This window comes from Syngnathus floridae, chromosome 22, assembly GCF_059516105.1.
Source record: "Syngnathus floridae isolate MCC-2025c chromosome 22, RoL_Sflo_1.0, whole genome shotgun sequence".
NCBI classification, from domain to species: domain Eukaryota; kingdom Metazoa; phylum Chordata; class Actinopteri; order Syngnathiformes; family Syngnathidae; genus Syngnathus; species Syngnathus floridae.
The window spans coordinates 8,311,443-8,333,612 of NC_142434.1; the positions used below are offsets into that span (position 1 = coordinate 8,311,443).

General features: G+C 49.4%; 1 long non-coding RNA gene across 1 annotated transcript; it reads right to left on the bottom strand.

Moving 5' to 3' along the window:
- Positions 1-122: 122 nt before the first annotated feature.
- Positions 123-21,874, bottom strand: LOC148379545 (uncharacterized). Its single transcript, XR_015855527.1, has 3 exons — positions 21,569-21,874; positions 3,132-3,224; positions 123-3,056 (listed from the first exon to the last, which is right to left on the bottom strand). It is a non-coding gene; the product is annotated as an uncharacterized LOC148379545 (long non-coding RNA).
- Between the last annotated feature and the right edge of the window lie 296 nt (positions 21,875-22,170).

Here is a 22,170-nt window from a genome sequence, read left to right on the forward strand (position 1 = left end):
CCTGATCAGACCAAATTAAGCTCCCTGCACCCCGAGGTCCACTTAAATTTTGGTTTGTACATAAGGACTGTCAGGTTTTTACTCATCAAAATGATCAGCAGACAAAAACCAGTGAGGCAGAATATTGAGTCTTTTCTCGCGAGGAGTGCATCCAGACTTACAGCAATCGAAAATACACTAAAGGTCTTTTGCACCCCCCGCTCTTTTTATTTAGGAATGCCCTACCCACAGTGTGAGACTAGCCCCTGAGGTGGGGGAAAGCTTGGGCTTTGTCTCATGAGGGAAGGAAAGAGATTCTATGTGAAAAAAGAAGTTACAGATAAGAACCAAAAAGGGTGCAAGGACAGGAGTCTATGTGAAATAAGAAGTCACAGACAAAACACCATGAGAAAAGAGTGAAAAGACAAAATGCTATGTGAAATAAGAAGTCACAGACATAAACAAAACAGTTTGAGCTATCAACAGCCTTCTTGGAGTCCCCGAGGCGTAGAAGGTCAGGAAGCTCCAGACAGCAACGTATGACTGGTGGACATCTGCAAAACGAAACAGCAAGCATACTGTGCAATAATTTTATTAATGAGTACTCATTAGGGAACGCATGATAACATATATATACAATTTACCTATCAATTCCCCCCTGTTTATCATAAGTTCCCGGAGACCAACCCATCACCCATATGGCCACTTCCAAAAGATTTTCAGCCCAGGGATCACATTTCGCAGGAACTAATTTACACCCGGGAGGAAACTGAGTCGTAATCGGCAAAATCAGGGTCAGAAAACAGACCGGACAGGTCTACCACAATAGATTCGCTGACCGGGTCGTCACTAGAGAAAGAATCCCCGTCGACCGAAAGGTCATCCCCTTGGAGCAACGGGAAAGTCTCAGCTGGTTGAGAGATAGCAGTCGCAATTAGCCTGCTAATTAGGGACCGGAGACAAGGGATGCAACAACATCCACACAAGGTAAAAATGGCAGAGAAAACGGCAACGGAGACCATGGCAGAGGAAACCAGGGTGCGGTACTTTCCGAACACGTTCAGCCAGTCGGTCCAAACCTCTGTGTTCACCCCACTGTGCTACTTCATCTTCCCGTTCAAGGTCCGCAGGCCCTCAAGGGCCTGGGACAGGCTTCCGCCGGCTGCAGTATTATTTGGAATAAACGTGCAACATTGCTCACCGAACATGGCACAGACACCGCCCTCCTTTGAGAGTAGCATGTCAAGGGCCATTCGATTCTGGAAAGCCATGAGGGAAGTAGCGGCCAGTTGGGAGTGGACCGCCTTGAAACCTGCCTCGGTCCAGTTTCCGAGCCTCTACACGTTGTAATGGACGTAGTTAATCCTGTCAACATTTTTGTTAAGAGTACACCACCAACACAGGGCGGATTCGAAACGAGCTGCTATCTGATTCACCAGCTTATACTCATCCGGTATTCCTCTAGGAACACCAATGGCGTCGATGTAGGTTGGATTAGCTGTGCCCCGCCATTCGGCGTTTCGTTTCGTTCTCGGCCAGAATTCGGGCACTACGGACCTAGTAAAAGACGCAAGATCATAAGAGGACATTGGTATCAAATGAACAGGTAGCAATAGGGTTACCAAAGCGCAAATTCCAGAGCTGTTGAAAGGCAACCTATCATAAAGTTTGTTACTATTACACCAAAACCAAATATCACAACGAGCAATGGGCAAAAAAGGGGCAGTGACATTGGTCACGGACCCACACCATGGAGCAGGTAGGGCGCCGAGCTTCTCACCGGCACCAGGCAATCTAATGCATGTAAAATTACCCTTAGCTACATCAGACGAAAAAAGGGGTTTATACTTTGTCATAGAGGCAACAGGGTAAACCTTATCCCATTGAAAACAATCATGTGTGGGTGAAATGGACGAGTTCAACATTAAAACAACAGCACACTTAGGGCCTACATTTGCAGGTATGATTTTCAAAAGAGGTCTGGGACCCATGCATGCAACGCAACTGGTGTTAGCCATCCTCGCGGCTTTCTCAGCCAAAAGAAGCCAGTTGTTGGTTTGACCGCTTATTCCCGTGGAGGCTACAAAATAGCTGTCTATATCAGTGAGGAGCACACTTGTGACTTTTGCCCCTGCTGACAGGGTGTAATTATTTGTGACGGGACGGTCTGCGATCGACATTGTTTTATTAATGCAAACAGCAATAGGAAAGTGAGGATCGATTCCAGAAGACCAGGCCCACAGTTGAAAACCCCAACAAGAAGTGTTAAACAAAGTGGCATTTGGAGGACGAATTTGACCACCAGGGAGTGTAAGAGTCAAAAGGAGGCTTGTGCCCTGATTTTTCAAAGTCACTCGTTTGGCAAAGAACACAGCCTACTCACTAGAACCAGAGGGCCAATACTCTCGCATTTGTGTGGTGACAAGGGTGCCCCAGTCAGTGTTAACCGGGTGGCCAGTTAAGTACCACCAATATCCGAGCCATTTATCCCCAGTAGTGGGGTGACCATTATGAAAACCTCTCAAACTTTTCATAGGTAAAATAATAGAAGAAGATGTATTAGGAGCCACAGTAAACATTAATGAGTTATTGTACGTCCAAGACAAAAGCCATGGTACGCAAGTTGGAACGCGGACGGTTTCTGGGCTACAAACAACATGATCAAAAGGGGACTTAGTGTTGCGCCTATGTCTAACAATTCTTCCCCATGAGCCATACTGATTAGAATTAGCGTTGGCAGTTGCCTGAGAGAAGAATGTTCGAGGCTCATGGTGCTGTATCCATACAAATAAAATAACCCCCGAAGAAAACATAATGGTAACACAAACCAGCAAAAGCAACCAAAAGCACATGGTAGACTTTGCGCAGGCTACAGCCCGATTAAAGCACTCACCAAATGACTCTCTAATGCTCATGTTTTGGATCTCCTCAGAGTCAACACCCTGAGCTTCGGGTTGGTGTCTTGGAAATTGGCTTCTGCTAGCTTTCGTGTCAACCCTGGATCTTGGCACCAGGATCAGGCACTATTACCAGACTTCGCTCAGCTTCCGTACTTAGGTTGGGTCTGCGGAGATCACCTTTTTACAATGAGATAAATGAATCCACGTGTTGCGTTCGGCTATTTTTAAAGCATTAGGTGTCGTGAGTCGTACCAAAAAGGGACCTTCCCACTTGGGTGAATGCCAATTCTTCCTCTTGATACTCTTGACCAAAACCCAGTCTCCCGGTACCACTTTGGGGTCTTCCTGCGGAGAAATGGGTTCATCATCAGTGTTATTGGTTAGATTCTTTTGACGTTCCAACATTTTTCTCATGTAATCAGCTAACGTGGCTTCCTCGGGGATCTCCCATGTGTTTCTGAACTGAGGAAGCCTGTAAGGTCTTCCAAACATAGCTTCATAGGGACTTAGCCCTGTTGTACTTGTAATATTTATGTACATTTTGACCAGGTCTAAACACTGAGTCCACGGTCGTTTCGTTTCTTCCATACATTTCTTTAATCTGTTTTTTATAGACTGGTTCGCTCTCTCAACCAGGCCAGCGGACTGTGGTCTGTATGAACAATGGTTCTTTAGATATATGTGGAACATTCTCCCAATGTTATGCACTATTTCATTTACAAAATGCGGACCATTGTCGCTGTAAATTGTTTCTGGAATACCGTATCTTGGAATGATGTCTTTGCATAAGGCCTTTGCCACTGTGAGTGCATCTGCATGTTTGGTAGGAAATATTTCTACCCATTTAGAAAATGCGTCTATTATGACCAATCAATATTCTTTCCCTTCACATTTATGCAATTGGATATAATCCATATGTATTGTCTGAAACGGGTACAATGGAGTCGGGGATTTCCCTCTCTGAGGTCTTAAATTGCCTTGTGGGTTATGTTTAGCACAGATCAAACACACTCTGCAAAATCGTTGCGAAAAAGCGGCAAAGCCGTATGTTGTATAAATAGCCTCGACTTGTTTCACCATACCTCCCGCCGAGACATGGGTGACCCCATGACTCGAAATAGCAGCCCACTTGAACAAGTTACGAGGCAAGACAGGCTTGCCCAAAGGTCACACAAAAAAAACATCGGTGTTTTTAGTTGCACCCCGCCTTTCCCAAGAGAGTCGTTCCTGGGAGGGGCACTGAGACTGCATGTCAAGCAACACATCAGGGGAGATGTGTGACATCGAATCATGAGCCGCGAGAGACGAGAAGACATGAAGCAGGCCTTCCGCAGCGGCCTTAGCGGATTTGTCAGCAAAAGCATTACCGAGAGAAACAGGATCAGAGGTCGCAGTGTGAGCAGCACACTTGCAAACCGCTACCTTTAAAGGCAGCTGGACAGCATCCAAAAGTTGAGTTAGTATCGCGGAATGGGAGACGGGCTTCCCTGTAGACGTTATCATGCCACGGTTGCTCCACTGCTGAGCAAACACATGAACTGTAGCAAAGGCATACTGACTATCAGTCCAGATAGTGACGGACTTGTTTGCAAACAATTTGCAGGCCCCACTCAAAGCAATGAGCTCAGCGGCCTGTGCCAACATATTGGATGGCAGTTGGACAGCCTCCAAAACCTTGTCGGCAGTAACAATGGCATACCCAGTAAGGGTCACACCAGATTCATTCTTCTTAGAAGACCCATCAACAAAAACCACATGACCATCTGGCAGAGGCGTATCTTCCAAATCAGGCCGAGCCTTTGCGATCTGTTGGGCAGCATCGACACAATCATGGAATTCGCCATCGTCAGGGAGGGGAAAATATTAAATAAATATTAAAAATATTTGTCTTATTTTCTTCTTAAATAATGCAGTGCTGCCGTCGGCGGCGTCCTAAGGTTGCGCATTTGGTGGTGCGCTGCAGTTGCGTGATCGGACAAAATAGCCCAACTTAAAACATGCTTAAAAAAGGTGTTTTGTTTCAGTCTTGGAATGGATTAAATCTTTTCCCACTATTTGTAATTGGAAAAAAAGATTCGGAATTTGACCAATTCACTTCTCGAACCGCCTTCTGGAACGGATTGTGCTCCGCTGAGACGGCGCTGCGCCGAGTCGGCGCTGCGCTGAGATGGCCAACTCGGCGCGGCGCCCTGTCGGCGGGGCGCGCGGGCCGTTTTGGCGCAGCGCGCGCACCCTCTCTGCACAGGGCCCTCTTGGCACTGCGTCTTCTCGGTGCCGGGAGGGTGCGCGCGCGTGCTGCGCCGAGGCGGCTCAGTGCCGAGTTGGCGCTGCGCCGAGAAGGCGGAGAGGATTCCGCAAGGGCGCCCCGAGGGTGCTGCAAAGCCTGGAGGGCGCCCCAAATGGGCGACACCCTCATGGTGCAGCACCTTCATTGCGCGTAGTCCTTTCGGCGGAGCGCCAACTTGGCGCGGCGCCTTTTCGGCGGAGTGCGCAGGCCCTTTTGGCACAGCGCGCGCGCCCTCTCGGCGCGGGGCCCTCCTAGCACTAGGTCCTCTCGGCACCGAGAGGGCGCGCGCGCGTGCTGCGCCGAGACGGTGCTGCGCCGAGTTGGCGCTGTGCAGAGACGGAGATGGTGCCACGAGGTTGCTGCAAAGGGTGCCGTGAGTGCACCGCGAGGCCGCCCCAAACGGGCAGCGCCCTCATGGCGCAGCACCCTCATGGCGCGTAGTCCTCTCACCGCAGCGGCAACTCAGCGCGGCGCCCTGTTGGCGGAGCGTGTGGGCCCTTTTGGCGCATCATCCTCTCGGCGGAGCACGCGAGCTCTCTCGGCGCAGTGCCCACTTGGCGAAGCTCCCTCTCGGCGCTGTGCCAAGAGCGCTACGCCGAGTGGGCAATGCGCCGGGAGGGCACGTGGGCTGCACCAAGAGGATAATGTGCCGGGTCTCGCCGCGGCGTCCTCTTGGCGCGATGTGACGCGGTGCCTTTTTGCCGCGGCGCTAAGAGGGCCCTGCGTTGAGAGGGTGCACGCGCTGCGAGCGCTGACCTGCAAGCGCTGCGCCGAAACGGCACTGCGTGGCGCCGAGAGGGCGCAGCAGCTAGAGGGCCCGAGCGGTGTGCCGAGGGGGTTCGCGTCGGGGGGTCGCCATGCCGCACAGAGATTGAGCCGCACCGTGGCGATGGGCCTTGGGGCGAGAGACACCGCACCTAGAGGTCGCGCGCCGTGAGGGCGCCACGCTGAGAGGACGCTGCATCCAGAGGGCCCTGCACCAAGAGGGTGCTGGACCGAGAGGGTGCGCGTGCTGTTAGCGCTGCGCCTAGAGGGCGGGCCCAGGGTGCGCCAAGATGGCGCACGCGTGCTGCACCAGGAGTGCACTGCGTCGACAGCACAGGCACGCTGTGCCGAGAGGACACTTGGCTGACAGGTCAAGCGTGCTGCGCAGAGTGTGCGCTGCACCCAGAGAACGTGCGTGCGCTGCGCCGGGAGGGCACGGTGTCTAGAGGGCGCCGTGCCGCACCAGGAAGGCGCCACGCTGCTCTGACAGTGTTGCGTCAAGGGTGCGCCGCTCTGGTTGGACACTGCGCTGAGAGGACGCCGCACCGAGAGGGTGCTGCACCGACAGGGTGTGAACTGCGCCGAGAAGACACGAGCGTTGCACGCACTCCGCGCGCTGCGCCGGCAGAGTGGGCCGAGGGTGTGACGCGCCGAGAGGGCGTTGCGCTGAGAGGGCACCGTGCAGAGAGAGCGCTGTGTCGCGCTGAGAGAAAGCTGTGTTGCACCGAGAGATTGACGTGAGGATGCCGAAAGGTTGCCGCGCCGAGAGGGCGCCCTGCTGCGCCGCGCCGAGAGAGAACCGCGCCAATAGGGCGCCGTGCCATGGTGGAAGGGTGTGGCACGGCGCCACGAGGTCGCCGTGGATAGTGGGCACCGCCGCGAGAAGGCGCCTTGTCGAGAGAGCGCACGGCAAGAGAGTGCCGCACCGAGAGGGTGCCGCTCTGCGTCGAGGAGGCGCGCGCGCTGCATGCGCTGCGTGAGATACGTGCACTGCGCACACTGCGCTGTGATGGCGGGACGAGGGTGCTTTGCGGCGAGAGGGAGCTGTGCGGCAAGAGCGCTGCGCCGAGAGGGTATTGCGCCAAGAGGACGCTGCGTCAAGAGAGCACTGCGACGAGAGGGATCCCGCGCTGCGAGCGTTGCTGCGAGAAGCTGCGCCGAGTGTGCGCCGAGAGTCCACTGCGCAAAATTGGATGTGATGCAATCCCAAATTTCACCACATGGTGGTGCCCATTTTGACTTCATAAAACATATTAAACACTTAGCTTGTTATTATGTGTTAGGGTTTTACAGAGTATCCTTATCGTATTGGAATGCAACCGGTAATGAATAAGATAACTTGTCCCATTCTACACAAGGTCGTAAAACACCTAGAGCACAAGGGCTTCCTATTCAGTCTACTTTTGCCCCCACTCTTTCTCTTAATAAATATGTCCGTGCAGTTGGGAGAGTTCACTCCTTCAACGTGTGAACTCTCCACCTGCAGGTGTCTAAAAGAACTTGCTTGTCTCTCGTGTGGTTCTTGCGAAATAAGTTGGAGTGAGCAAATCTCTAACATTATGTTCAAGGTAATCAGATTTGTTTATTATTCTAATGGTCTTTTCAAAACTATTCTGGATTACTACTTTGGATCTATTCTACATTACTTGGCAACAACATACGCTGGAATAGATTAGGCAGTATAATCACATATGTTAACTTGAGAGTGCCCACACTCAATCTACAGTGGAAAACTTACAGCCAACAAACACCGTGGAACCTAAAGGAATGAAATTAAACATTAACATTTCGCCTCGACCAATATTCACACGTACAACGCAACGCGGCTACATTTCTGCTAGTGTTAGCGCTCAGCTAAATGTTGCTATTACAGCAAACGCTAGCAACATCTGTTAGAGATTTGCTCACTCCAACTTATTTTGCAAGAACCACACGGGAGACAAGCAAGTTCTTTTTGGACACCTGCAGGTGGAGAGTTCACTCGCTCCAGAATGAAGTCTGAACCCTCGTTCCTGCGAGGGGATATTTATTAAGAGAAACAGAGTGGGGGTTTGGGTAAACTGGCTAAAGCCCTTGTCCTCTAGTCTAAACATGTCAGGGGATGTTTTACGACCTTGTGATAAGGAGGACAAGGTAAGGTATTTATTACCTGTTGCATTCCAACATAATCCTATGATAAAGATAACCTGGAAAACCCTAACATCTCCCTCCTGTTTTATCATGATTATGCTACCCCAAATAACAAAGACAAGCAAGAAAAAAAACACATATATATGTATAATGAAGAAAGAAGAATAGGAAAAATAAAAAAAACAACAATGATAGCAACACTTTCCAGTGAAGATGAGGCATTACCTTAATACCCCAGATCAAACTTATTGTGTAAGCGAAAAACCTGCTGGCCAGATGTTATTAGCAGGAAAATTCTTACACGGTCCCTTTGGCCTAGGCGACCAGAATGCTATCAATAAAAAAGAAAAAGAAAAACACAGAAACAGCACATCAGTGTATCCATTACTTGCGAAGCATATTTGATGGTCAAATCAACAAGTTTCCGTAACACATGCTCAACAGAACAGCATCTACGCAATCCACGTCTCATTATCATCATCACATCTGTCACGTCTAAGAAGTTGTATATGTGTTCGTGTTTTCGTCAGCTGATGATGTTCTAGTCTGTAGGTGAGGTCTGGCGCACACACTCGTGTCCAGTTGGCGGGCAGCATCGGATAAACCTTGTGACCACAAAACCATGATCCGTACTGAACAGGCACGTGCACTCATAGGATGCAGGTGAGGCAGTGCCTCTGAACTTCTGGATGAAGTAGGTCCCGTCCGATGGTGCAGCCATGTTGGTAGTAGAGCCCTTACACCTTGACAACGGCTCTCTCATCCTGGCACACAGCGGTGATGTCCAAAGCTCCCATCCAGTTTCCTCCTGGAGAGCAGTCGTCGTTAATGCATTTGTGGGTGCTGCAACCTTGGATGCAAGATGTGTAGTCAGCAAGACTTGGAATGGTCCCTCCCGTCGTGGCTGGCCCAGTTCCTTCTTTTGATGACCTCGATGTAGACCCAGTCTCCTGGATTGATGGGCTTGTCGACCTGTGAGGAGGAAAGATCAAGCGGCAGTAAATTTGTCTTTGACACAGTTTGAGCGTCCTGATCATATAATCTGCCAAGGACTGCTCTTTATCTGTTGCTTGCAACTCTCGTAGTCAATTGTAGTGCCCATTTAACTGGTAAATAGGAGTGTTTGCGGGAAGAGTTTGAACACCTCCTAATGATTCCCTTTAACCAAAAACTATTTATGACAGGGGCGTTCCCATTTATTGCCTCCTGGTTTGAAAGAGATTGTCTTACCCATGCCTTCTTTCTCCTCACACGCTCGCACCCACACAGGGTGTGAACACACACACACACACACACACATCTGCACGCACACATACACAAAACGGCATACAAAGTTCAGACGAACGACAACAAGACTGTCACAATTTTACAGAGATTACTCACAAACAGAACACACAGACAAAGGGATTCTAATCCATCTCTCATGTAGCTTCTTTTGATAGAATCTCCTATCGGTAACTGTATAGCAGACGTTTTAGCATATAATCCCATACTCTGCTCTCTCGCTTCTACTTTTTCATGTCGGTGCAGTCGTAGGTGGTCCCTATTGCAGTCATTGTCTTGTTAACTGTCGCCGTGTGACTCCTATGCATGATTGTGTGAATGTCAAAAATTGAACGTACCTAACTTTCTGACCATCCAACCTCCACTGTGGTACAAAAAAACTTACTATTGTATTGAGTAGGTACATTGAGCAACCTAGCTTCCTCCTGACTGCCAAATGTCCTGTTCTAAAATGTATATAACTCGACCTCTACGTCTGAAGGTTGATGAGCCAAAATATCAAATCTAGCTCTTGTTTCCTACCGTTTTAGCCTATTTGTTTTATCCAAATCCGTTCAATCTCTGATTATAATGCTTTTCTCTGTAGCCCTACGTATTTTTCAAATTTTTATTTATTTATTTATCAAATCTCCTCAGTTCTGTCAAACTCAGTGGACAATGAACCTCCCTTCCACTTTGAACCAAGCTTCACCAAATTTGGTAACGCCGTACCAAGGAGTGCGATTTGGTTGTTGGACACTCCAAGTCCATATCTTTTTGCCGCACTTCACCCTCTCAAGTTGGTGTTCTTTTGTTGTTGCTTCTGAGCGACCCCATCCATCACTCTTGAATGAGTCCATTGTTCAAATGAGTCAATTTTCATCATTGTGAGTTCCTCCGCTTTTCAATGTCTTTTCCCTCCCCGAGGATGTTGGCTGTCCTCCGGAGTGTACTTGTCGCCCTCCAAGCACAACAGCAGTCTTTTCTTGTCCTTCGCCAAAGGTCAAAGGTGCTTCAGAGCCAGGCACCATTTTGTAGTTGTTCACGGCTGCAGGCGAAGTCTCGGATTGAGTTTCAGGGACCCTGACACTGAGAATGACAGGCTGGGACATCAAACTTGTAAGACTATCTCCAAATGTAGCTGCTTCCATCAATTTGCTGGTAACATTTGTTTACCAAACTTCAAATTCTTCGAATAACAGCGGTCTCGTTTTTATATTGTGAATCCTGCAACTCATCCTATTTTTGAGCTACATTTTATCTATAGTTCCAATTTAATCGGACAGTATGTTGTCTTCAGTATCATTATTGAAAATCAACTCATCGAGGTTTGCATTCCACATCAAGCCCTGATCTGTATGTCTTGACCTCTCACATATTATTGTCATGCTTGCTCAAAAATGTGACTTAGAGTATGGTGCTGTGAATTCTCAATCTCCCCAATGAAATTGGATCCCACCTCGTAGTTCTTATCGTTCTCATGTTCCTGTTAGCCTGCAATTGTCCAAATCAAAAATGTTTTCTTCTAACTGTCTTTCTTTTGAACCTCTAAATCTCTCGTGTTGCTAATCTATCTACACCAGAACAAAAAAATTACCACAGTATAACACCAAATGTATTCGAAAATTCATTGTCATAAAGTGTTGTATTCTTACTATCTTCCACTATCTGTCCTACTCACTCCCTCCTTTTGAGGCTTGGCAACGCCCATGCCTCACACCTTGACAAACTTTTTGGGAGAATGCATTCTGTACTACATACGATTCCATCATCATTTAGTTTGACTTCCTTTCCAAAACGCTTCTCAATTTCTCAGTTCACACCTTCAACATGTGTTACTGGTTCTCCAGTTTTTCTCTAGTTATTTATCAATCCAAAAGCTACGTGTTTCTTTCTAACATTCAACCTGCTCAAAATCACTCTTTCATCAAAGTCGCTCTACTAATTTTCTATAGTAGTCGCCAACGACTTCAACCATTCAACCTCTCATTCAGGCAATCATTCATCAATGCTCATCATATGCATCTCACACAGTCTCCAAAAAGGAGTCATACTATCACATTGGTCCCAATTCATCCAAGCTCACCACACAACATTCATATATCATTTTCAACTCATGTTTCCTGGTAGAACAATCCACCAGTCCAAAAAAAACTTAACTAAAAAAAACAACTGGCAAATTAATCTGAATTTTTTCTTTGTTTTTACATTTGAAAAACTCAATCTCTCAGATTTAGCTTGCATTTAGAATTTTGTATAATCTTATAACACAACCAATCAATTATTCCTATTAAATGTAGCATTGCAAAATCTTAAATTCACAATTTAGCTCCTTCCAATTCCTGAAAGCATGTTCTGTTTTCTCATGTGGGCTTGACACTGTCACGTGCTGGTGCCACGCCCCCCCTGTCAGTGGAATCACCGTCACCTGCCACGGGTTCATGGACAGCGCTATATCAGCGCCGACAGCGCAGAACCGAGTGCCAGTCTGTCCCTTGATGCTGCTTGGCTCATCAGTCCCGGAGAAACTTGACTCGCTTGACTATTCGACACCCCCGCAGAACCGTTTGTCCTCTCCAGCCCGATCGCCGCTCCAGCGCCGGCTGTTCCCATCATCCCCTTCCAATAAAGTCCGTCGTCACGCACTTGGCTGTACTGTCCGATCCTTAACAGTACAGACTGGCCACGCTATGCAGTCAGCGAACGACGAGACGGCATTGAGCCGACTGGAGCGAGCAGCCTGTCCGCCGACATCCGGAACCTGATCAAGGTGGGTCAGCAACAACAGCTGCAGCAGCAGGAGATGGCCCAAGCCCTCCACAGACTGTCGGTGGCTGCGTCCCCGGCTGTCACGGCACCCCAGCACCGCCCGTCTGCCGAGGCCAGGAGGCTCGTGGACGTCTCGGAGCCCCGCCTCAGCAACATCGAAAAGTTCAACGGCGATCCCAAGCACGTGAGGGCGTTTGTGACCAACTGTCGCATAATGTTCAGCCTCCAGCCCGTCACGTTTGCGTCAGAATCAGCCAAGGTCGGGTTCGTTCTAACCCACCTCACGGGCGAGGCGCGGCTATGGGGTTTGGCAGAGTATGAAAGGATGGCCCCGGCATGCGATTCCCTCGACGCCTTCGCAGAGGAATTGCTCTGCCTGTTCGACCTGGGATCCGCCGCCGAAGACGCCACCGAGGAACTGGTGACGCTGCGTCAGGGTAGCCGATCGGTCGCGGAGTACGCCCTTAAGTTCCAGACGTTGGCCGGCAGCAGCGGATGGAACGCGCCAGCGCTCGTTAGCACATTCCTAAACGGCCTCGCCGAGTATATGAAAGACGAACTGGTGTCTTACGATCGCCCGCGAACCCTGAAGGGCGCGATGGACTTGGCGGCCCGAGTAGACCGGCGGATCCGGACGCGGCGGCGCGATCGGGAGAGGAGGTCCCCGCGGAATCCGCGTGGCCACATTCCTCCGTCTGCTGGGGACCCGTCAACCACACCACCCGCCCAAGTACAGTCCCGACATCTCCAATGTCCCAGCAGTTTATCACGAACTCAAGGAGGCTTTTAGTAAAGCCAGGGCCGTTTCTCTTCCTCCACACCGGTCCTACGATTGCGCCATCGACCTGTTGCCCGGCACCTTCCCTCCCAAGGGACGCGTCTACTCCCTGTCCGCTCCTGAGCGCCGGGCTATGGAGGAATACATCCGGGAGTCCCTGGCAGCCGGTATCATACGGCCGTCCTCTTCACCTGCGGGAGCGGGGTTTTTCTTCGTGAAGAAGAAGGAGGGCACGCTCCGCCCGTGTATCGACTACCGGGGAATAAACGAGATCACCGTTAAGAACAGATACCCTCTGCCTCTTCTTTCTTCCGCCTTTGAGAGCCTTCAGGGTGCCACCATCTTCACAAAGCTGGATCTTCGCAACGCCTACCACCTGATCCGCATCCGGGAGGGAGACGAGTGGAAGACGGCTTTCAACACCCCGAGCGGACACTACGAGTACTTGGTGGTTCCGTTTGGGCTCACCAACGCCCCAGCAGTTTTCCAGTCCCTGATCAACGACGTGTTACGAGACATGCTGGACAAATTTGTGTTCGTTTATTTGGACGACATCCTCATCTTCTCCCGCTCGCTTCCTGAGCACATCAAGCATGTTCGGGCGGTGCTGCGACGCCTCCTAGAGAATTCGCTCTACGTGAAGGCAGAGAAGTGCGAGTTCCACGCCTCCTCTGTCAAATTCCTCTGCTACGTGGTGCGTGAGGGATCCATCGAAATGGACCCTGGGAAGGTGGAGGCGGTCACGTCATGGCCTGTTCCCGAGACACGCAAGCGGCTGCAACAATTCTTAGGTTTCGCAAACTTTTATCGACGTTTTATCCGTGGATACAGCACGGTGGCCGCGCCACTCACCGCCCTTACCAGCCCCGCCTCCCCATACAAATGGACAGAACGGGCGGAACAGGCATTTCAGGAGCTTAAGAGGAGGTTCACATCCGCTCCCATCCTCAGAGTTCCCCATCCCGACAGACAGTTCGTGGTCGAAGTGGACGCCTCGGACGTGGGTGTCGGGGCAGTGTTGTCTCAACGTAGCCGCCAAGACGATCGTCTCCACCCGTGCGCCTTCTTTTCTCGCCGTTTGTCAGCCTCAGAACGGAACTATGACATCGGTAATCGGGAGCTCCTCACCGTCAAGTTGGCTTTGGAGGAGTGGCGACATTGGCTGGAGGGCGCCACCACTCCGTTCATTGTCTGGACCGACCACCGCAACTTGGAGTATCTGAGATCGGCCAAGAGACTGAACGCGAGACAAGCACGGTGGGCTCTGTTCTTTGACCGGTTTGAGTTCTCTCTTTCCTACAGACCGGGTTCCCGTAACGCGAAGGCGGACGCCCTGTCGCGTTTGTTTCCTGGTGAGGAGGAGGGACAGGGCCCGCCTCCCACTATCCTCCCGAGCTCGGTTCGGGTGGCGGCTCTCACATGGGAGATCGAACGCCAAGTGGAAGCCGCATCACGCGATCAACCCGGCCCCAGCAACTGCCCGGAGGGTCGCCTGTTTGTCTCTGAAGGCCTGCGATCGGCCGTGCTGCAATGGGCGCACGACTCACGCCTGGCCTGTCATCCCGGCGCTGCACGCACGAGGTACGTGGTGGCACAGCGTTTCTGGTGGCCCACCTGGCAAGTGGACACCAGCGATTACGTCAGAGCCTGCTCAATCTGTAACCGCTACAAGACGTCTACTCGTCCTCCGGCCGGGCTGCTTCAACCCTTGCCGGTTCCCCAGCGTCCCTGGTCTCACCTGTCAATTGACTTTGTCACGGGCCTCCCCCCCTCAGAGGGAAACACGGTGGTCCTCACGGTGGTGGACCATTTCAGCAAGATGACACATTTCATCCCTCTGCCTAAGCTCCCATCTGCGAAGCAGACGGCGTCCATCATGGTGCGGGAGGTGTTTCGTCACCACGGTCTTCCACAAGACATCGTGTCAGACCGAGGACCTCAATTCGCCTCCACCTTCTGGATGGAGTTCTGCCGACTCCTCGGCGCCACGGCCAGCCTCTCCTCGGGGTTTCACCCTCAGTCCAACGGTCAAGCGGAGCGCCTGAACCAGGAACTGGGCAGGTCTCTCCGATGCATGGCCGCCGGGGACCAGCGCGGGTGGGTTCAACAGCTTCTCTGGGTAGAGTATGCTCACAATTCCCTTCCCAGCTCGGCCACGGGACTTTCGCCTTTCCACTGCGTCTTCGGGTACCAGCCACCCTTGTTCGCCCACCAGGAGCGTGGTGCGGCGTGCCCGTCGGCCCAGGCTTGTGTCCGCCGTTGTCATTGTGCCTGGGCGAGGGGCCGGGTCACTCTTCTCCGCTCTGTTTCAGGCTACGCCCGCCAGGCGAACAAGCACCGGACGCCGGCTCCGGAGTACAGAGTGGGGCAGCGTGTGTGGCTCTCGACGCGGGATTTGCCGCTGCGAGCGGGATCCCGCAAACTGGCGCCCCGCTTTGTTGGACCGTTCCCTATCCAGAGGGTGATTGGCCCGGCCGCAGTCCGTCTGCTCCTTCCAGACTCCATGAAGGTTCATCCCACGTTCCACGTGTCCCGTGTGCGGCCCATCCATGAGAGCGCGTTGGCGCCGGCGCCCGTTCCGCCGCCGCCGCCCCAGCTCGTCGATGGGGGCCCGGCTTACGCTGTCCGCTCCCTGCTCCGATCGCAGCGGCGTGGTCGGGGCCTACAATATCTCGTGGACTGGGAGGGTTATGACGACGCGCACCGCTCCTGGGTTCCGAGCCGCTGGATACTCGACCGTTCGCTCATCACGGAGTTCCATCGCTGTCATCCGGACCAACCGGGTCCTCGGCGCGGGCGCCCGAGGAGGGACGAGGGGACCAGGGGTGAGGGTCCGGGGAGGTCTTGCCCACCGGTACCGGGGTCTTCTGCCCCCGCGCCCGTCGATCCTGCGTCTGGCGAGGTGTCGGACGTTTCAGCGGTGTGCTGACCCCTCCACCTGGCCGCCCGGGGTATTGCCTTCCTTTTTTTTTTGTTGTTGTTGTTTTGTTGTTTTCGGTTCCTGGGGACGTCGGGAGCCGTCCCTTGTGGGGGGGGTTCTGTCACGTGCTGGTGCCACGCCCCCCCTGTCAGTGGAATCACCGTCACCTGCCACGGGTTCATGGACAGCGCTATATCAGCGCCGACAGCGCAGAACCGAGTGCCAGTCTGTCCCTTGATGCTGCTTCGCTCATCAGTCCCGGAGAAACTTGACTCGCTTGACTATTCGACACCCCCGCAGAACCGTTTGTCCTCTCCAGCCTGATCGCCGCTCCAGCGCGGGCTGTTCCCATCATCCCCTTCCAATAAAGTCCGTCGTCACGCACTTGGCTGTACTGTCCGATCCTTAACAGACACTTAACATGCACTAGTGTGGATTAGTTTCTGCTCGCAAACAGACTTCTCTCTTTTCCTCTCATTTTTTTTTTTCGTCAAATTGTTTCTGTTCTGCGGTGTAAATTGAATAGACAACAGTCTAGCAAATTTCTTCATACTAAAAGTTTAGCCAATCTTCATCAATTTGGGACTTTAACTTTAACTTTAACACATACGCACACACATGCACAGCTCTCGTGTGCGGAAGGTAGGTCTCAGCAACAATGATTCGTCACAGGCTGGCCATTTCCTGTGGTTGATCATGAGCTGGTCCCTCCCATGCACACGAGGACAGCACATTCTAATTTTATTTATTTATCTTCTAGAAGCAAGTTGCATTTCTTTACCACTTGATTTGCATATTTTAACTTTAGTGTAACACAAATTAATCTCTAGTCATTTGTAATTTGCCACCTTATTATTATTATTATTGTGTGAAGGCGATGGCCTTCACACATATGTTATTCTACACCATTCTCTATTATTGTGTGAAGGCGATGGCCTTCACACATATGTTATTCTACACCATTCTCTATTATTATTGTGTGAAGGCGATGGCCTTCACACATATGTTATTCTACACCATTCTCTATTATTATTGTGTGAAGGCGATGGCCTTCACACATGTTATTCTACACCATTCTCTATTATTATTATTATTCTATTTTATTCCCGCCAATTTTTTGTCCCGCTTCTTCTTCCACATAATTCATCCGATTCACTCCGTTCCACTTTTGACGTATTCCAAATATTCACGAGATGAGCGCTTCCATTTTTCTCATTCCGAAAATTTTCCGATTTCGCAAAATTCGCGAATTTACGACAAATTTTTCCCCATTCATTCTCAATGGCAGATTCGACATTTCACATTTACGTCATTCCCCTTTTAAATTCACCTCATTCAGCACATTCAAACCACATTCGGAATGATTCTCGACATTCCCAAAATTCCCAAATTCAAAAATTTCACGTTTTCACGTTAAAAATTTCGACAAAATTTCACAAAATTTCGTTTTTCTACTCTAATTTCTACATTTTTCAACCGATTCAACCCATTCCAACTTTATTCACTTTGGTTACCTCATCCTTACCGTATTCACCCCCTTCACCCCCACTTCCACTATGCTTACGCAATTCAACCCTTGACCCCCACTTCCAGTGTGGCGGCCATCTTGGATTGACCCTGAAGTGCTCCCAATGAACCTAGAATGAACCGGAAGTGCCCCAATTCGAACCGGAAGTGACCTTAGGTAAACAGGAAGTGACCTCAGGTAAACCGGAAGTGACCCCAAATCAAACCGGAAGTGAACTTTTTAAACAGGAAGTGACCTTTTTAAACCGGAAGTGACCCCAAATAAACCGGAAGTGACCTCAGCTAGACCGGAAGTGCCTCTACTCAAACCGGAAGTGACTCAAATAGACCGGAAGTGACCCTAATCAAACTGGAAGTGACCCCAAATGAACCGGAAGTGACCACAGGTAAACCGGAAGTGACCCCAAATCAAACCGGAAGTGACCTTTTTAAACCGGAAGTGACCTTTTTAAACCAGAAGTGACCTCAGCTAGACCGGAAGTGCCTTTAATCAAACCGGAAGTGACCCTAATAGACCGGAAGTGACCTTATTTCAACATTAACTGCCCTAAATAGCTACATTAGGCGCTAACTTTTGCATTTTTTGTCCGATTGAACCCGTTTCAACATTTTAACCCCAAAAGTGAACCTCCTGAATCCGTTTTTTTTCGTTTTTTCCAAATTTCAAAAAATTTTGGCGCAATAGCTTTTTCTTTTAATTCCCACTCATTCTCTATGGGGATTCAAGATTTAGTCTAACTTCTACATTATTTAACCGTTTCAACCCGTTCCAACTTTCAACTGTTCATCTTTTGCCTACCTATTCCACAACCTCCCACTTACCAAAAATTCCAAACTTTCACATTTGAAATTCAACCAATTTCTCCAAAATTTAGTATTACACTTCTATTTTCCACATTTCTCAAGAAATTCAACTCATTTCAACATCATTCGGCATCATTCCCCAAGAAGTGATTCAAAGTATTCGCCTTCACACGCAATTTCTCCAGAAATTGCATTTTCTAGTTATTATTAAACTCCTCTTGCCCCTCGCTTGAGCCGCGGCTTGAGCTGCGGCCTTGCACCCGCTCACAGGGGCCTTATTGTGTCCTGGTCTGACGAACACTTATGACCTCATCAGTTTTCATCTTTCTAGCTTTTGTCTCTTGAATTTGTTCTCATCTCTTTGTGAAGATTTCAACCACACTCTAGCACTTCTACTACTTCTTCCACATTTCAAATTTTCTTGTACTCCATACATTTTCTTCCACTTCAGCATGTATTGCATACAATTAAGAAATCTACTTGCCATGAACTTCTCATCTCAAAGAAGAGCAGAGCAAGAGATTTACCGTTCTTATTTCCCATCTTAATTTTAGTAGTTTAAGGTTTTACAATTTTTTTTTTTTCAAATTTTTTTTCTTTGAGGATCCTCAATGCAGGTTTAAATTGACCTTTCAACAAATTATTAGCCTGTATTAATGCCGTGGATCAACACTAGAACTGCTATTTAGTCAATTTATTCTACCAGTCACACACTCAATCACACAAACTCCAGCGCTTTTTTAGGCCTATCCACGGATGGGTGCAAAAGCCTCCCAAACGGCTTTGGAAAAACGGACAAAAGAAAAAATCTACGCCCTTCTTCAATTAAGAAAAAGAAGCTCTGTTTTTCTTAGCCCGTTTCTTCCACTGGGACTTGAACCCAAGCTATTCTTTGGCTTGGAAAAACATACAAAGAAAAATCTACGCCCTTCTTTGATTAACAAAAAAGAAGCTCTGTGTTTCTTAGCACGTTCCTTCCACTGGGACTCTAACCCAAGCCAGATCCTTCAGCTCGGAAAAACAGACAAAGAAGAGTCTACACACTTCTTCGATGAACGAAAAAGAAGCTCTGCTTTTCTTAGCCTGTTTCTTCCACTGGGACTCGAACCCAAGCTGGCTCTCGTGCACCTCTACGTGTTACGCGTTTAACAACACAACACAACTTCAGGCCTTTAACTTACTTGTCACCTGGTTCGTTGCACTGCCGGGTCCCGTCAATCCACCTCTGTCAGACGAAGGCAGACCTAAGATGCTGGCCCAGCGAAGAATTCTCTTCCCAGGACTTTCTTCTCCAGGTCCTCCTAATGGACACTGGCTTGTCGACAATGCAGCACGTCCTCCTTCGTCAGCCAGATAGCGGGTATGAGGGATCCCGGGTTTCGGCACCAAAATGTTAGAGATTTGCTCACTCCAACTTATTTTGCAAGAACCACACGGGAGACAAGCAAGTTCTTTTGGGACACCTGCAGGTGGAGAGTTCACTCGCTCCAGAATGAAGTCTGAACCCTCGTTCCTGCGAGGGGATATTTATTAAGAGAAACAGAGTGGGGGTTTGGGTAAACTGGCTAAAGCCCTTGTCCTCTAGTCTAAACATGTCAGGGGATGTTTTACGACCTTGTGATAAGGAGGACAAGGTAAGGTATATATTACCTGTTGCATTCCAACATAATCCTATGATAAAGATAACCTGGAAAACCCTAACAACATCGACAACTTTAGTCAAATGTAAATTTCCTTAAACACAATGAGTGTTACTTACCGTGTACGCTCTGGACGGTCCAGTTGCAAGCAGAAAATAAAAATATTTATCTTGTTAGTCGTCGTGTTACCATCCGCTGTGTCTTGTTTGTCAACGTCGTCGTTTTCCTACTTCCTGTTGCGAGCCACGCCCACGGATTTAAATTTTGGTGGAAATTCCGCCCATTGGCGTCGTTGTCGCGCATAGCAAATCCGATTGGTTGGGAAGGGGGCGCGGTTATGCAGCTGAGGGGTCCCTTTGATCAGTGGGATGAAAAGTGTGCACGGTGTCGTCGATTTGAAATGCTGCCTTCCGATTAGCGTTGTCAGGCCAAGTTCAGCTGCGCTCTGATTGGTCAGACTGAATTTGGGCTGAGGTAGGAGGCGGGCAAAGTGGCACTTAGGTTTTAGTTTTTGAAGGCACTTTTCACTCTTGAGGTGAGCGTGCGTTGCTGTTCTGTCACTGCCATAGTCACGAGTCTTTGGTCGAGTGGTAACGTTAGTAGCTCTGGTACGATGGAACAAGTGTTCGAGACCTGCTCTTGGGCTGTACTGAGTCAATTTTCTCTCACTTCTGCAGTTTGTAACTGTTTTTTTTTTTGTTTGTTTTTTTTTTTTTTCAATTTGCTTGTTAAATACTGCTTCATGATTCGCTGACGCATCAGAAAGTGGGTGCGGCAATGAGAATGAAATCCGATTGGTTGGGAAGGGGGCGCAGTAATGCAGCCGAGGGGTCCTGTGATCGGTGGGATGTAAAGTAGGCGCCTACGTCACGTCCGCGTCACGTGACCACGACGTGGCAGACGTCATATAGCAACCGCTGTTTTGTTTAGTAGACTTGCAGTTATTATTGACATAATGGCGCACACTCCAAATAGATTTAAATAAATTAAATAATTCTTCTGCCCACTCCCTTTTAAACAAGTTAACTCTCCCCGCGGATTTGAATTCCGGCGGAAGTTCCGCCCATCGACGTCACGTCTGTCACGTGACCACAACGTGACAGATGTCATATAGCAACCGCTGTTTTGTTTAGTAGATTTACAGTTTTTATGCATTGACATTATGGTGTGCACTCAAAATAGACATAAATAAATTAAATATTTCTTCTGCCCACTCCCTTTTAAACAAGTTAACACTTCCCACGGATTTGAATTTCGGCGGAAGTTCCGCCCATTGACGTCTTGTCTGCGTCACGTGACCACGACGTAGCGACGTCATAGAGTAACCGCTGTTTTGATCAGCAGACTTAGTTATTATGCGTTGACATAATGGCGCACTGGTTAGCATGTCCACCTCTTAAGCATGATGTTGCAGGTTCGACGCCTGATCAATGTCCGAATGGATTGAGCTGAAGTGCATGGCGCTGAAGATTTGAATCTTTGAAATGCGCTGAGGTCTGACGTATCAGGTAGAATGGCTTTGCCATCACGTTCAACAAAAAATAGAAACTTTCCCACTCCGATAAAAACGTCCTGTGTTCATCTGCATATTTTCGTTTTGCTGTGCATCTTTTCCCTGCCATTTTGAGAGCCCAATTGACACTAATAGTTTACTGGAATGTGTTTGCCCATCCTACTTTGTGGAATTTCACCACATGCGCTTTTGACGAAAATACCAAATTGAACTCAAGTGAAGCCAACACGCACACCGGCTGGAAGTCCCATGGGTCCTCCACGAACCGTTAAAAAGATGTCGAGTGAGCCTACCTTAAGAGGAGTCAGAGTTACTCCCACCGTTTGGCCGGTGGTGTAATTTCTCGACGTGTCCGCCAGAGGGAGGCAGTTCCCCGCTACAGCGGAACAGGTTGTGCTCGATTTGGTTCCCCCGTGAGATTTTGTTCCCCCTGCCGCGGGAGCGCGCACGCCTTGTTTGGAAAGCGAAAAACCGATGCCGTACGGCGTCGTACGGCGTCAGCACTATGCTGTTTTCAATAAAAACATGAAGAATTCACGTTTGCGTCAGTCAATTTTAATTTTTATAAAGGATTATTCTCATTTGATGTCTTTAAATTCATTCGCGTTCTGCCATTGAAGCGGGGTGCATTCAAAGACCAGTCGTACAGACGGAACACTCACTCACTTCACCAAAAAGCAACGATATAATTACGTGAGCTCTTTGCTTAAACCTCGATGCAAAGAAACTCCTCCTTTTAGGTACCGTTACATGCTACAAGGAGTATATATTACAAAGGAGACTTTATACTTAATTGTGATCATCATTTAACCATCCATTTTATTACTCAGGTATTTTCAAAGCGCAACGCCCTCTCGGCGCGTCACACCCTCGGCCCACTCTGCCGGCGCAGCGC